We start from the raw sequence: 14,510 nt of genomic DNA on the forward strand, positions 1-14,510 counted from the left end.
CACAGTTTCCTTAGCTGCAGCAAGGCAAGCCGGTATACGAAACTCTGCAGCAAGTCCTAAGACAAACTGAGACAATGACTAGAATTGTAGTGGGCCGCCATTGTCTACAGCCGGTGGACCCACGTACGAGGGGCGTGCAGAGCTTCAAACCCCATTTCTGCCTTTACTTCTCTGTAACACCTCCCCTGGTGAAAAGAAATCCAGTGGTTGACCAAGGGAACCACCTGAGGGAGCGAGCCAATCGAGGAAGAAGGGAGGATATAAAGGGGCACAGGAACAGGAAAGTGTGGGTTGTTTGGGTGAGGTCAAAGGAGGAGGACCAAAAGACCAAGCAGAGGAAGGACTGTGCAGAAGAGTGTGGAGAAGGATTGCTGAAGGAGTGTGCAAGGTGAGGTACTGGTTGGTGGGATAAATTGCCACTATGGTGTCAGTGTGCGTACAAGCTGTGAGTGAGACTTGTAGGGTAGGGGTGAAAGTAGGTGATCAGAATAGTGAAAGGAGGGTGACCGTGAAAGGTGTGGGTGGAATGTAGTAGTGGAGAGACGAGTGTAGTAATATGGAGACAGTAGTATTCTTGAGGAAAAGGGAGGGCAGTATTAGTACAGAGACGAGATCAGGAGAGAAAAGAGAATGGTAGGAAGAAGAGGAAGAGATTATATGGAAGGGATAGAATGGATAGATCATCAGGGTGAGGAGTACAAGTGGAAGGAATGGGCCAACTGAGACCCCAGACACCTTATTGTACTCATTGTATTTTGGGACCTAGGTGAGCATTCGCCTAGATTGTTCCCAGATGGAGACAGATGGAAAGGGTGTTTGCCCATAGGCCATTACAATCAACCAGGCAGCGATTAGACGGTAGGGGTTACCAACCTCTATTGACTATTCTGGGGTTGAAGGATGCCTGGGCTAGGGAAGGAACTGCCAAGGGGGGAGACATGAGAGATGGAGTAAGCCCCTTCTCAAATCCTTCAAGCATTTTTATTGAACAGCCTTCAAGAGTTGGTGCAGTCTAGAGGCCATCTATGACACCACATACTGTAGAGCCAAATCCAGTCTTGTTTTCAGGGTATCAAGAATATGAAAAAGTGTGTGCATCAGACGTGTGTGCAAATAGTGGTTTTCTTATCATTTGCTCATGCACTTGTGCTAGGAAATTTCTCTTTGAGCAACTTTTCCTCAATATTTTATGGAACCTGAAACATTTTGCTTGTCCTGACTTTTTACAGTGAAGTGAAACCTTCAGCTTCACTCCACTGGGCTTCTGCTCATTGGTTATGGGGAACTTGAATAGTCCTTCAGCATGTGACTACAGGGAAACTAGGTTTGCCTTTTCTTTTGACATGTTATCTATTTGTGGGTAACTTTCGTATTGCACAATGCATCTTCCAATGCAGTGCAGTGAAGATACTTTTGTATCACCCCAGAACTACATTCTAAGGATTTCTGGTTACTTTTACACGTGCCTTAAGACAAGCTGGTGGCAGCAGTTACTTTTTCACTATTTTTATTTAGCACTCTCGCGTTTAAAATAGTTGGCTTTTAACTGCGGCTTGTGTCCTAATATGGCTATGCCACAAGGTTTTTCGCTTGTTCTCTGGACATTTTGTCCTTTAGCCTTCTTCCTGCCTTGCCAGGACAGGAATTTTGTTTTATGATCATGCATTTGCCCGGAAAATCATTGCTTTTCATGGGCTAGTGCAGGTTATGTGTGTTGGAATCCAGGAAGTGTGTTGCGACTGGCGGGTCACAATCCACAAACTGGTTTCTTTATGTTTGGAGTGTATGCATAGGTTTTACAAACAGTGGTCCCTGACTGGACCACTGTTGGGGTGTGTGAGAGGGGCAGATCGTCATTGGTTTGGCTGAGTTTCTGTGCTCACCTGGACTTTAGAATAAGAAGAGGAGTCCTGCAGCCATTCCACCTGAGATCTGAAGAAGAGCCAAGTATCCTGCATAGCTGTGAAGACATCAGAAGACCTGTGGACCTATCCCGAGAAGGCCTGGCAACCAACTTTTGGTGCTGTCCGGGTTGAGCCCTGTCTGGCTGCAAGACCCTTGTTGTTGCTTCGGCCCTTTGGAGTGGTCGGAACAACCAATAGACGTCTTGTACGTGCCCTGCAGTAAGCGTTCCTGGGCCATCCAGTGGACTGACCAACTCCAATTTGGGCTACTGCGGTAGAAGCTCGCCATTCCATGTTTTCACTTGGATTTTCAGGGGTCTTCAGCTTGTCCTGCAAGTAAACTTCGGCAAGGATTCGTGTCCCAGCCTGAACACGTCCTGAGATAGAAGGCTTTCATCAACGGGAACATCTGTTACGCCTGCTGTCGCCATGCACCAGTGGCAATCTCTGAAACCGGCTTTCCGCATCTAGTCTAGGATCCTGAAGTGTTCTGCATAGTTGCCTGCTGCATTTTTCCACAAGCATTTGCACATAGCTCCTGTACCCCACCAGAACTCTTCTTGCACCCGCAGCTCCTTGGTCTCTTCGACCATGATAAATGGCGGGAAACCCGACCTCTGGCAACCCTCCAACACCATGCCAAGTCGGAGGAAAAATTGGACTAAGTGTGATAAGTTATAACGATACTTACGGGTACCCCGATCTCCTCCCTGGTTTCTTTTACTACCTATTAGCTTTGGTAACACTTCCAAAAGCCCTCCAAAAGCTAGAAAAGCATTTAACTTACTTGTAAACTCTGAGGACAACCTGATGGATCCATCTTTACATCCTCAGGAAACATGCGCTTTCTTCCCCCTCACCCACCAACTCCTAAATCTCTGGAAACTGCGAATATTTGGGCACAAGGCCCCAATCAACTTGGGTTGGACCTTAAGATAGGGTTGTAATTCCTGTGGACCGTCAGTTAACTAATTACTTATCTTCCCTTTCAGGTATTGTGGGGGTAAATTGATTATTCTGCACTGGCTAACGGATTGTAAATATGTTTTATACTATTAGTGTTGAGTGATATTATTACCTGTAATGTGTTCTTTAGCCAATAATAAATAAGTCATTTTGTACTTACCTGTCCACGTTTAATCTTTGATTGCTCATTGTGTGGACTCATTGTGGATCCCAGACCCCCGACTCACCTCTCCTGAGACTAAGCCTTAGCCAAAACAATCAAGGTAGTATGGAGAGTGGTCAAGCACCCAGAGTTTCACCCTGTTAACTATAACTAGGGTGGCCTCCTAAACTCTGTCCACCCAAAAAAAAAAGAAAAACACACACACACACACACACACACACACACACACACACACAAAAAGGTCTTTAAATCTGTGCCTCTCACATGCACACACTCAGATGACCATTTCCCCCTTCTTCCACACCCTTGCCCCGTGTGCAACTCTGAGCTGGGTCGCAAAGATTAGTACTCACATTGTTGTGCACAACCCTTGTTCAAAAATAGGATTCAGACAAACCAGAGAGTAAATGGTCACGTACTCATGTGTTTTGCAAACAGGCAAGGGAGGGGCACTATGCAATGCTCTGCAGATGAGTGAATGACATGCATTATTTACCGTAAAAGCATTTCTGCTTAGATTCACATGCTGTGCATAGTCCGACATCCAGTGGTAACCGCAGAGTATTGCATCTTGTCTTTCGAGAATCGAAAGGAGAAGTCGACATGGGCGTGCCTGTAACACTATCCCTACGTGACATGCAGTGTACCCAAGATCCCTCACGCGTCGAGGTCCCTCTGATTGTATTTTTTTCTGCCAAGAGGGAGTCTTAGGACTATCGTGAGTGAGTACAGAAAAGAGAGAAAGTAGTAAAACGTCTATATTCCTTCCATCCGAGCAGGGAGGAAGGGTGGGCGCATGTGAATCTAAGCAGATTCAACCATCAGAAATGCTTTTACAGTAAGTAATGCATGCCTTCTGATGTTTGTCAATCTGCTTAGAATCACATGCTGTGCATAGACTAGCGAGCAGTACCCAGAGTTGGAGGTGGGTTGTGAGAAGGAACAGTAGTGAAATTATGTCTTAGTACTGTCTGTGCCACCTGAGAATCAGACCTAGAATGAGTATCTAGGCAATAGTGTTTTGTAAAGGTGTGTACAGAACTCCAGGTTGCCGCTTTGCAAATGGACTCAAGGTGAACATTTGCAATGAATGCTATGGACGCCCCAGTGCCTCGAGTGGAATGTGCTCTAAGCTTGAAGGGCAGTTCTCTCGTAGCAAGGTAGTAGCAGAGTGTAATGCAGTTGACAATCCATCTAGAAATAGTTGATTTGGAGACTGCATCTCCTTCCTTTCCTGTGGCCACAGACACGAAAAACAGAGTTCTTTCCATATAGAACATGACAGCTCTGCGTGCATCCAGTGTGTGCAGGGTTCTTTCCCCCAGGCTTGAGGGATTTTGAAAGAACGTTGGTAGCTCCATTGACTGTTTCACATGGAACTTGGAAATGAATTTAGGTACAAATCTAGGGCGCAAAACCACCTTGTCTTTGTGAACTGTTACCAAAGGGATCTAGAATAGAGAGTACTTGCACTTCACTTACCCGTCCTAATGGAGGTGATTGCTATTAAAAAAGCAATCTTGAGGGTCAGGTTCTTAAGACTTGCTTTGTGCATGGGCTCGAAAGGAGCTCCCATGAACCTAGTTAACACCACATTTAGGTCCCATCCGGGAGCCGGGTTAGAAATGGGAGGGTGAATTCTTTTTACCCCTTCCATGAAAGCCTTAATCACTGGTTGGTATCTTCCACCACGACACCTTCAGTTGTATATGCTGAAAGTGCCGCTAGGTGCACCTTTATTGAGTTGAAGACTAGGCCTGAATCAAGTGAGGGAGTTCAGTATAGGACAATGTAAGTGGGAGAGCAGTCGATTGGGTTGATGCTCTTTGAGTTACACCAGATGACAAACTGTTCCATTTACTAGAATAGCAATATCTAGTGTTTTGTTTCCTTGCCTCCCTGAGGATGTCCATACATCTTTGAGGGAGCTGCAGGTGTCCGAATTCTATGACCTCAGGAGCCAGGCCGCCAAGTTCAATGTCTGCGGGCATGGGTGAAGCGTCTCCCCTTTGTCTTGCGACAACATGTTGTACGGGCAAGGCAGTTTAACTGGAGGAGTTAGGGACATCTCCATCAGATGAGCGAACCAGGGTTGGCGGGCCCACATGGGGCCACTAATATCATCGTGACTGGTTCCTGGTGCATCTTGTGAACGATCTTGTTGAGAAGGGAAGTCGGGGGGAAGGGGGTGGCGTAGACAAATTTCCCTGACCATGTTATCCAGAGTCCGTTCCCCCTGGATCGGTTCTGGGGGTACCCAGAGGCGGAATCTTGGCATTGGGCGTTTTCCAGGGTCGCGAACAGATCGATCTCTGGAAAACCCCATTGTGCGAAAATGTTGGTGACGATGTCTCCGTGTAGTCACCATTTGTACTCCCTGGGCAACGGAAAGTCTCTGCTGAGTACGTCTGCCAGAAGATTGAGTTCCCCTGGAACATGTTGTGATAACAGGAACATGTTGCGTTTGAGAGCCCATTTCCAAATGTTCTGAGACAGTTTGGACAGCCCTGGAGAACGAGTGCCTCCCAGTTTGTTCAGATAGTACATGGCCGTGGTGCTGTCTGTGAGGATTAGGATAGTCTTTCCCTGTAGTTGTCTTTCGAACGCTTTCAGTGCTTTGAACACTGCCAGCAGTTCCAGCAGGTTTATGTGGTTGGACGCTATGTCTGGCGACCAAACTCTGCTTGCTGTCCGCTGGAGCAGGTGGGCTCCCCACCCTATAAGGGAGGCATCCGTAGTTAGAGTAGCTTCCACTGCGGGGGTGGTGAAGGATTTCCCTTTCAAGAGGCTTTCCCTCGACCACCACCGAAGTGAGAGAACTAGGGCCGGCGAGACCACTACTAAATTGTCCCACTGTCCTTTGACCTGACACCACTGGTTGCTTAGCCACTCTTGCATTGGGCGCATGCGCAGGCGCGCGTGAGGAACTAAGTAGATACAGGACGCCATCATTCCTAGCAGACGCATAGCCTTGCGTACTGTTACCTCACGACTGGCTACATAGTGAGGGATTTGAAATAACATGTTTTGAACCCTCTTGTTGGAGGGGAAGACAAGGCTGCCCTTTGTTTGAATTAGAGCCCCTAGGAATTGTTTGACTTGACTGGGGTCTAAGCTGGATTTTTTCTCGTTGATAGAAGAAACCCAGGCTGAATAAAAGATCCATTGTCTTTTGGGTATTTGACAGGCATGTTTCTTAGGAGTCCCCTGTTATGAGCCAGTCATCGAGGTAAGGATAAACTAGAATGGATTGCCTGCTTAGGTGTGCTGCCGCTACTGCTAGAACCTTCGTAAATGCCCTTGGTGCAGATGCTATGCCGAAGGGTAGTACTACCTTGAACTGATAATGTTTGTTTTCTATCATAAATCTAAGGTACTTTCTGTGCGCTGGCAACATCGAAATATGAAAGTATGCATCTTTCATATCCAGAGTCACCATGTAATCCCCCCCCTGTGTGAGCAGAGGAATTACTTCCTGCAGGGTAACCATGCAAAATTTCTGTGGTTTTACAAACTTGTTCGCTGGGCGCAGATCTAGAACAGGACACTTGGTTAGATCCTTTTTGGGTACAAGGAAGTACACTGAATAAATACCCTCCTTTACCTGTGATAGAGGTACGATCTCTATGGCTCCTTTTTGTTCCAGTATCTCGACTTCTGGAAGTATGCAAAGATGTTCTGGTGTTAGTCTTGGTTGACGTGGAGGTCTGTATTTTGGGGATTGGTTGAACTCTACACAGTACCCGTGGGCTATGGTTTTTAGCACCCAATGGTCTGTGGTTATTCCCTCCCATACTTTCAGAATGAGGTCAGCCGGCTCCCGACCGGAAATGCATGGGAGGGGACCTGAATCTTCGAGTCATTTGGAGCCTGAGGCAGGAGAACCTCTGGGGTCGGGTTCCTGCCTCTTCCCTTACCACGCTGCTCTCCCCTTTGGTGGTACGGGATATTTTAAGTTTTGGTTCCCTGTGGAGAGTTCCAGTTGTTTTCTGAAGGGTATTGTTGCTGAGTGGAGCGTTGGCCACGAAAAAACCTGTTTCCAAATCCTCGCCTTGTGGAAGGTCTCTGAGTAATTTGGTCCAAACTCTTTAGGGTTTCTTGTTCTTTTTTCACGGTCTCTAAGGCCTCATCGACAGCCTTTCCAAAAAAGTTGGATACCTCCACAGGTTTGTTTATAAGAGACACTTGCGTTTCTGGTTTAAACCCTGAATTTCGAAGCCACGCGTGTCTTTTGAGGAGAATGCCCTGAGCTAGGGCTCGGCTGGCCGTCTCAGCAGAATCCAAAGTGTTTTTTAAAATACTTTGGTTAACGTGCCTACCTTCAGAGACTGTGGTAAGTAGGCGGGTCCGTAGAGGTTCTGGAGCCTCTTGTAATAAGGGTGGGGCCATAGTTGTTATGGACACATCCTTTTACATACATAAATGCTCTGAACTTCTTGATGACATCGACACCTATACTACTCTCGATAGGGATCCACTTCCTGAAATTAAGATCTAATCAATAAAACACTGGATAAGGCACAAGAGAATAATTGGGTTGGTGATAAGACCCACCAATTTCTAACTATGGCCTTCCCAAAATTCATAAGGATAAACATAATCCTCCTTTCAGACCTATCGTGGCAGGGACGGAGAGTATCTTTGATCCCTTGCCGGTCTACATTGACAGACTAGTACAACCACTGATACAGGCAACACCTACTTATTTGAAGGATACAACTGATTTTTTTAATGGTTTGAAAGATTTTACAGCATTGATTACAGACTGCATACTTTTCAGTCTTGATGTATGCAGTCTGTACACGTCAATTCCTCACAATGAGGGAATAGAGTCAGTTGAGTGGCTACTTTTGAACAGTTCTGGATTGAAAGGGAATGCACAATTGTTTTTGGAATTATTAAACTTAATTCTTTACAACAGTTATTTTAGGTTTCAGGGCAAATATTTGCAAACCTCAGGCAATTCAATGGGCTCATCAATGGCCCCGGTATATGCCAGCACGTTCATGTTCCAATTTGAAAGCAAATATGTTCTAGATCATCCTGTATGGTCCTCATATAATCTCACATGGAAAAGATTCAGCGATGACATCTTTGGCATCTGGTGGGGTACAAAGGATGACCTAAGCTTGTTTTTTTGAAAACTTGAACCCGATACATCCACGTATTAAGTTCACTATAGAAATTGGTAACTCCTCATTACACTTCTTAGATGTTAATTTAAAAATCGTTGATAATAAAACCATAAACCAGCTGGTGCCAACAATCTACTACTCAAGCTTTCACCCGAGAGCAGTGCTGCAGAGTTTACCTTATAGCCAGATTTTAAGACTTAAGAGACTTCTGACCCAGAAGAACTTGACACGGAATGTGCAGATCTGGTTAGTAAATTCGAGAAGAGAGGTTATCCCCCTGAGATCCTAGAAGAAGCCAAAAACAGAGCCACGGAGATAACACACTGATTTACTTAAAACCAAAATCAAGTCCAAAGAAACACCACTTCTCTTTATATCTAAGTTCTCTAGGCAAAGCTTCCAAATTTCCAAAAGTATCAAGAAACACTGGAATATTTTGCACAATGATCCGATTTTGATAAAACTGTTCCCCACACCCCCTATGATGTGCTTTAAAAGAGGAAAGAACATTAGGTACAAACTGGTATTCCCAAAGATAAACAACAATTTTTATCCACTAGAAAATTGGGAACCTTCCCTTGTCTAGCATGCACACATTGTAATAATGTCATTAAAAGGGAATGTTGTAACTCACCCAAGGACGGGTAAAAAAATTAAACTCCGACTATTCCACCTGCATGTCTTCAGGTGTAATTTACCTCATAAAATGCCCATGTGGCAAAGTGCATGTCGGACAAACTAAAAGACCAGTCAAATTGAGGTTAACTGAACACAATATAATATAAGGTGTAACAATCAACATTCACCAGTGGCACAACATTTCAATTCGCACAGTCGCACAATTGAAGTTTCAGATTCTTGAAGTAGTTAAGCGTCCCCCAAGAGGTGGAGACTTTCAAGCACTTCTATTGCAAAAGGAAGCGTACTGGATTGACATGATGGATTCCTTACACTCATGGGTTCTAAATGAAGATTTCTCGTTGAACTGTTACTTGTAATTTTGTCCATCTGCCCAAATGTATCCTATTATCACAGTTGGTCTCATTGATCATCCATAGCTTTGTGTTAACAACGTAAAAAATGTGACCTTATTAAATGTTTTCTTAATAGGAGAATTATACCCAACTGTGAACTCCAGATTGAGATGATCAGCTCACATACCCTCCACCTTTTCTTTCAAATAAGCTGTAAAAATATAGACTTTGTAGACCTGTATGCAATTTAGGTGAATCACTTCTCTAACAATATTGTTCCTCTGTTCTGAAAAGTTAGACTTGGTCGAATAACAATATGTAACCTATTGTGAATTAATTCAGATACTAACGAGTGTGCTTTTTTCATTGTACACACTATGAGGTGAAGGTCCTTATTGAATGCTGATGAATATACCTTGGTTCTGTGTGTTTTTCAACAAGTGCTTCTAGTTTTGTACATAATGGCTCACTGATCGCTCTTGAATCTCCGATATAGCACTGATTTCAATTCAAGTTAATATGTTAGTTTGAACATTTGCATATTTAAACTATACCATTTTTGAGCAACCCTACGGGAGCTCTACGGTTCTTTATTCCAACAATACATACATCGGGCACCCTGTGACACTAACTGTGCTTTGTTGTAATTTAACGGTATCTGTGTATTCCCCCGTGATTTGTCTACATTTCAGCTTCTTTTCCTGGGCTTCCTAATAATATGGCCTTTACGCACAGACTTTCTTTTCATACCTAGCGTTACTGCACGCTTTATATTCCATTCATACCACCAATATGGCTGATATAATACATCTATACCACAAGTCCTTTTTCTATTATTAGCACCTCAGCACTATATCTGCTTACAAAATGGTGCCTGTTGTCTCCATGGCAACCTACGCGGACGCTGACACACAACACTGAGATTCTGCTCCACGCTCATCTGAGCCGAAGGTACGCATTAGCTAGTTATCTGGTCAATCCCCTTAGGGATCTTCTACAAACTATCAGGGGCTTATCTATACCTTATATATCCATTTTAGAATTTTAGAAATTTGGACACGGACTCAGCGCTCCACCACACTAGATATAGTTTCAGCGAAGGTTTTTTCTAAGATCAACGCAGCACATTCTGCGTATCCCGTTTTTTATGTAAGCACTTTTGAGTTACTCTAACTTTCTTTGATTGCTCGCGTGGCTCTATTGCCAAACAGTGACTTATCGCTTTGATATTTCTTAGATGGTATTGAACTCTCCATACAATCTGTGATTCACTGTTTTTTGACGTGGATCCCAACCTATTCATCTAGAATTCTTCACGGCTTCACATATGGACGCTCAACACTCTTTTAGATGCCAATTAGGTTTGTTTGAGCACAGAGTTAGGGATTTGTAAATTTAATTACCCGCTATTTTGCTGTTCTACTTTGAACATATTTATTTCTTCAGCCTGGAGTTTTTGATCCATTTAAATTCTTCCGGATTTGGATTGTATAATTAAGACATACTACTTTATGCCTTCACAGATCGTGACTTTTCATGCACCGCTTATGGTTATCATGTTATATTCTTTACCAATAGTTTTTGTCCTATATATGTTCTCTATACCTATACGAGGCAGATTTGAGATTGAGACCGCGATTCTCATCACGTACCGCACATGGTAGCAGTGTTAGACTCTTTACTTGGAATTCTTGCTTTCCATTTACCATCTATTCACCTTTTTTCACCATCATACTAGTTATCAATTCACTCGTGCACCTATTTGGAATTAACACTGGTCAGCCAGTACAAATGAAAACTACGACTTAACTTGAATGAAGCATTGTATCGTGGTTTATAACATGATTCAGTAAAATACTGGAGATTCATTAGATGAGTTACCATTACAATAATGAAAAACTGCCAGGCTACACTGGTGTTGACATTATGTTAAACTGTATGAACAAAGTGTATTACTGTATATATTATTTTGAGCATATTATTATACATCATTGTATCTCCCTTTTAAAGAGTCCGTACTGGCCATTTGAAGAAGAGAAAAGTAACCTCGAAACGCGTCGCTGAATATAATGGACTCCATTTTCTTTATCTCTTTATGTAGACTATGATGCTGTATTGTTTTCCTTCTTGTAAACAAATAATCTTTTAATTGACATTGAATTATATACTTTGTTTATAAAAACAATCATTTTGTAAGATCTTGTTCTTTACCTATTCATATTGAATGTGTTCAACATATTATCACGCTCTTTTACTAACTATAGTAGTGGACTTTTGTCCAAAAATTTGAAAGTGTTCAGGGACGGGAGGATTCCTAGGTAGAATCTTCTTTCTTTCATTGTCTTTTGTAGTGATGTTGTGCCAAGATCCGAGTTCCTCCCCCGCACCTAAAATATATACAAGAGTTATACTCTACATCACCAAAAAACGACTCTGTACTTATAGGTTGTGCACCGTTGTCCAAATTCTACTCTTCTAAAGAGGGGTCAAAAAGCCTTGAGAATTTAGATCTAGGGTTAGCAGCGCTTTCCTCCCTTGGCCTTCTTGGTGTAGGTTCTGCACGTGAAACATACTTGTCCAGCCCCTTCCATGCAGTCCTCAAGCGTTTCCCTAGTGCAGACTGAAAACGGTCTAGGGGTGAAAAAAGGTGTCTCTCTAATAGTCTTCCGTTGAAAAAGTGTCCCTAGCACCCTCTTCCGTCGAAACACAGAGAGCTCTGTGCCTTAGCGTCGAAGAAAGTCCTTCCTCTCCCTCAGAGAAGTCCTCTGGCGGGACCGATGAAAATGGGTCTCTATGTGCCCCTCCTGAACGCTATCCTTAGATCTCAGCAGATTTTTGGGTCTTTGAGACTTTCGGAGAGTCCCTAGCCTGCCGTTTATGGGAATTGGCGGCTACAATTCTTGCCAGACTGACCTCGACACACCAGTCGGGAGGCGTGTAGGTACATCTGACGATTGTAAGGGAGTCTGTTTCGGCAGAATCGGGGCCTTGTCCCTATCGGCCACCTTTTCCAGCAGTGCCGTAACTTTTGGTGGTGGTAAGGCCTTGTCTTGAGTCCTTTGTCGTCACAGTATGTTTTCCTGTTATGCGTGTCGACGGAACCATGTGTTTTGGGGGTAGCGCCCTTTGTCTTGGATTGCCCAGTCGCTAGGCGCGCATGTGGCTGCGGGGAGGGCTGCCGATCTCGCCGATCGGCGGGCATCACAGAATTACCGGGCACCTGTTGGTGCTGAAGTCTTTTTCGACATAATCAAAGTGAGGCTAGGGGTTGTGTGCTTAGTGTCATGCATATGTTTGTCTTTGTCTCCGGGGTGTGACTTCCCCATAGCAGAGCTTACGCCGTGCTTATCGGGCCGGGGACAGACTGGAGTGGAGTCCTCTCCATAGCTGAGGTTACACTAAGACCAACTGGGAAAGAGGGAAGAAAGGGAAAGGCATTTTCAGTTTGAAAAGAAATGTCCACCCGACCCCACTCTCCCTACTGTCCCTACTGTCCCTACTGTAGAGGCCGGTGAAGGCCCGGCCACCTGGTCGGCAACACCGACAGGATCACCTTCCGTAGAATCTCTCAGGTCTTTGGCGGAAAGTGGAACAGCCATCGAGACAATGGACGGAAGGGGTGATATTAAATATCTTTATAGAATAATTCGACCAAAGGTAGTTAGACAATAGCAATGTTCTTTACGAACTCCGCATAAGGGCGACCAGTTATCTGGGTGGAAAAAAACAATCTGAGGGACCTCGATGCGTGAGGGATCTTGGGTACACTACACGTCACGCAAGGATAGTGTTACAGGCACACCCATGTCGACGTCCCCTTTTGATTCTCGAAAGACAAGATGCAATATCCTGCGGTTACCACTGGATGTTGGACTATGCACAGCATGTGATTCTAAGCAGATTGACAAACATCAGAAATTTTGATTTTCCTAGGAGCATCCCAAACAGGATTGCAGCAGAGCCATGATTATTGATCCGACACGGCTGTGCTGCGAGATGAAACTATTGGTTGGCACAAGCCGTACAAGACCAGAAGGATGTGCAGCTGAGTCACAAACCCTGGTTCAGAGTATAGCCACACCCAATGAGGCAGATAAGTGACAAGGCATATGAAGGCAAGGCTCGGTCCCACAGGAGAACCATAGGAATGGCAAGTGGGACATCAGTTACCAGGAAATGACCGATTAGTATGGTGGAGCCATCCACCATGGGTGGGGACTGGCACATTGTAGGGTAAAAAAAGAGTTGTACAAGCAGGATATGTGGTGCTGTGGACCAAGTACCCAAGGTCAAGGGATGTGCAGCAAAGACGACTAAGGTTTAAATGTATCCAAATGGATTCCAAGATGGCCACCGACACCAGATGGACGTGTGTCGACGGCACTCTGGAGCCCCTCAGCCTAGGAAAGCAGCCCCACCACCCCAGCCAGGCTAACGTGAAGCAGAAAAGAAGAGCAGATACCACATCCAGAGATATTCCCAGACGGAACTCCCGAGAGCTGTGGACAAGAAATCGAGCGACTCCGAGCGGAGAACAGGAGAGGCACTGATTAGGCCCGCAGGAAGAGAGGGAACCGACGGGGCACAAGACCGCGCATTCAGTGAAGGACACCGGCTGGCGCTGCCTAGAGGACCGGTCGACGTTCGCCAAGAAGGCAAGAAAAAGAGGGTGAGAGCCGGGAAGGCAATTCGGGACGCGGCTAGCCCCTGCACATCGGGATGCACATCATCTGGAACAGAAACTCTCCGATCCAGAGGGACGTGCGTCATGTGAGATAGAAAAGAAGGAACCCACCCGGGGAGGAAGGACGACGGAACAACGGGACGAGCATTACCAAGGTGGAGGCGAGGACTGGAGGAACAGGGAGAAACCTCCGACCCCATATCAGCCCCAAGACAGCGCCGGCCGAAACGAAGACGGAGAAGTGACACGGCACCGGACAAGAAAGGGACCCGCAATTGGGGGAGGCCCTCTAGGCGTAACAGTACATAGGGGGCACGGCTTCCCCAAAGGAAGACTCGAAGACTCGAGGCAACAATGTTTGTCCCCCCATCCACGGCCAGAAGGGAGCTACACACTGAAGGCCCCCAATCCCACAGCAAAGGGGAAAACACGGCCGAGTTGAAGAGACGGCACTTAGTTAAGCCAGGAACAGGCCCAGAGCGCGGGAAACTCGTTTGCCAAGCACAAGCTGCCTTCCTTCCGAACTTAACAATAACAGACTTTTGCAAGAGAGCCTATACCTCAAAAAGGATCGAAAAAAAACAAAAAACAATCTGTTAGAAAAACAACCAACAGAAGACGCCAACAGCAAAAGCAATATATACATTGTGTGATAATGCAGACTGGAGAACAGAACAGGACTGA

At 45.1% G+C, this 14,510-nt stretch overlaps 1 protein-coding gene across 1 annotated transcript in view; it reads right to left on the reverse strand.

Moving 5' to 3' along the window:
- Window positions 1-14,510, reverse strand: part of MBOAT7 (membrane bound O-acyltransferase domain containing 7) — a 243,413-nt gene that overhangs the window by 98,847 nt on the left and 130,056 nt on the right. The gene's annotated exons all lie outside the window — the stretch shown is intronic.

Source organism: Ambystoma mexicanum, chromosome 1q, assembly GCF_040938575.1.
Source record: "Ambystoma mexicanum isolate Mex_15411 chromosome 1q, UKY_AmexF1_1, whole genome shotgun sequence".
In the NCBI taxonomy this organism is placed as follows: Eukaryota; Metazoa; Chordata; class Amphibia; order Caudata; family Ambystomatidae; genus Ambystoma; species Ambystoma mexicanum.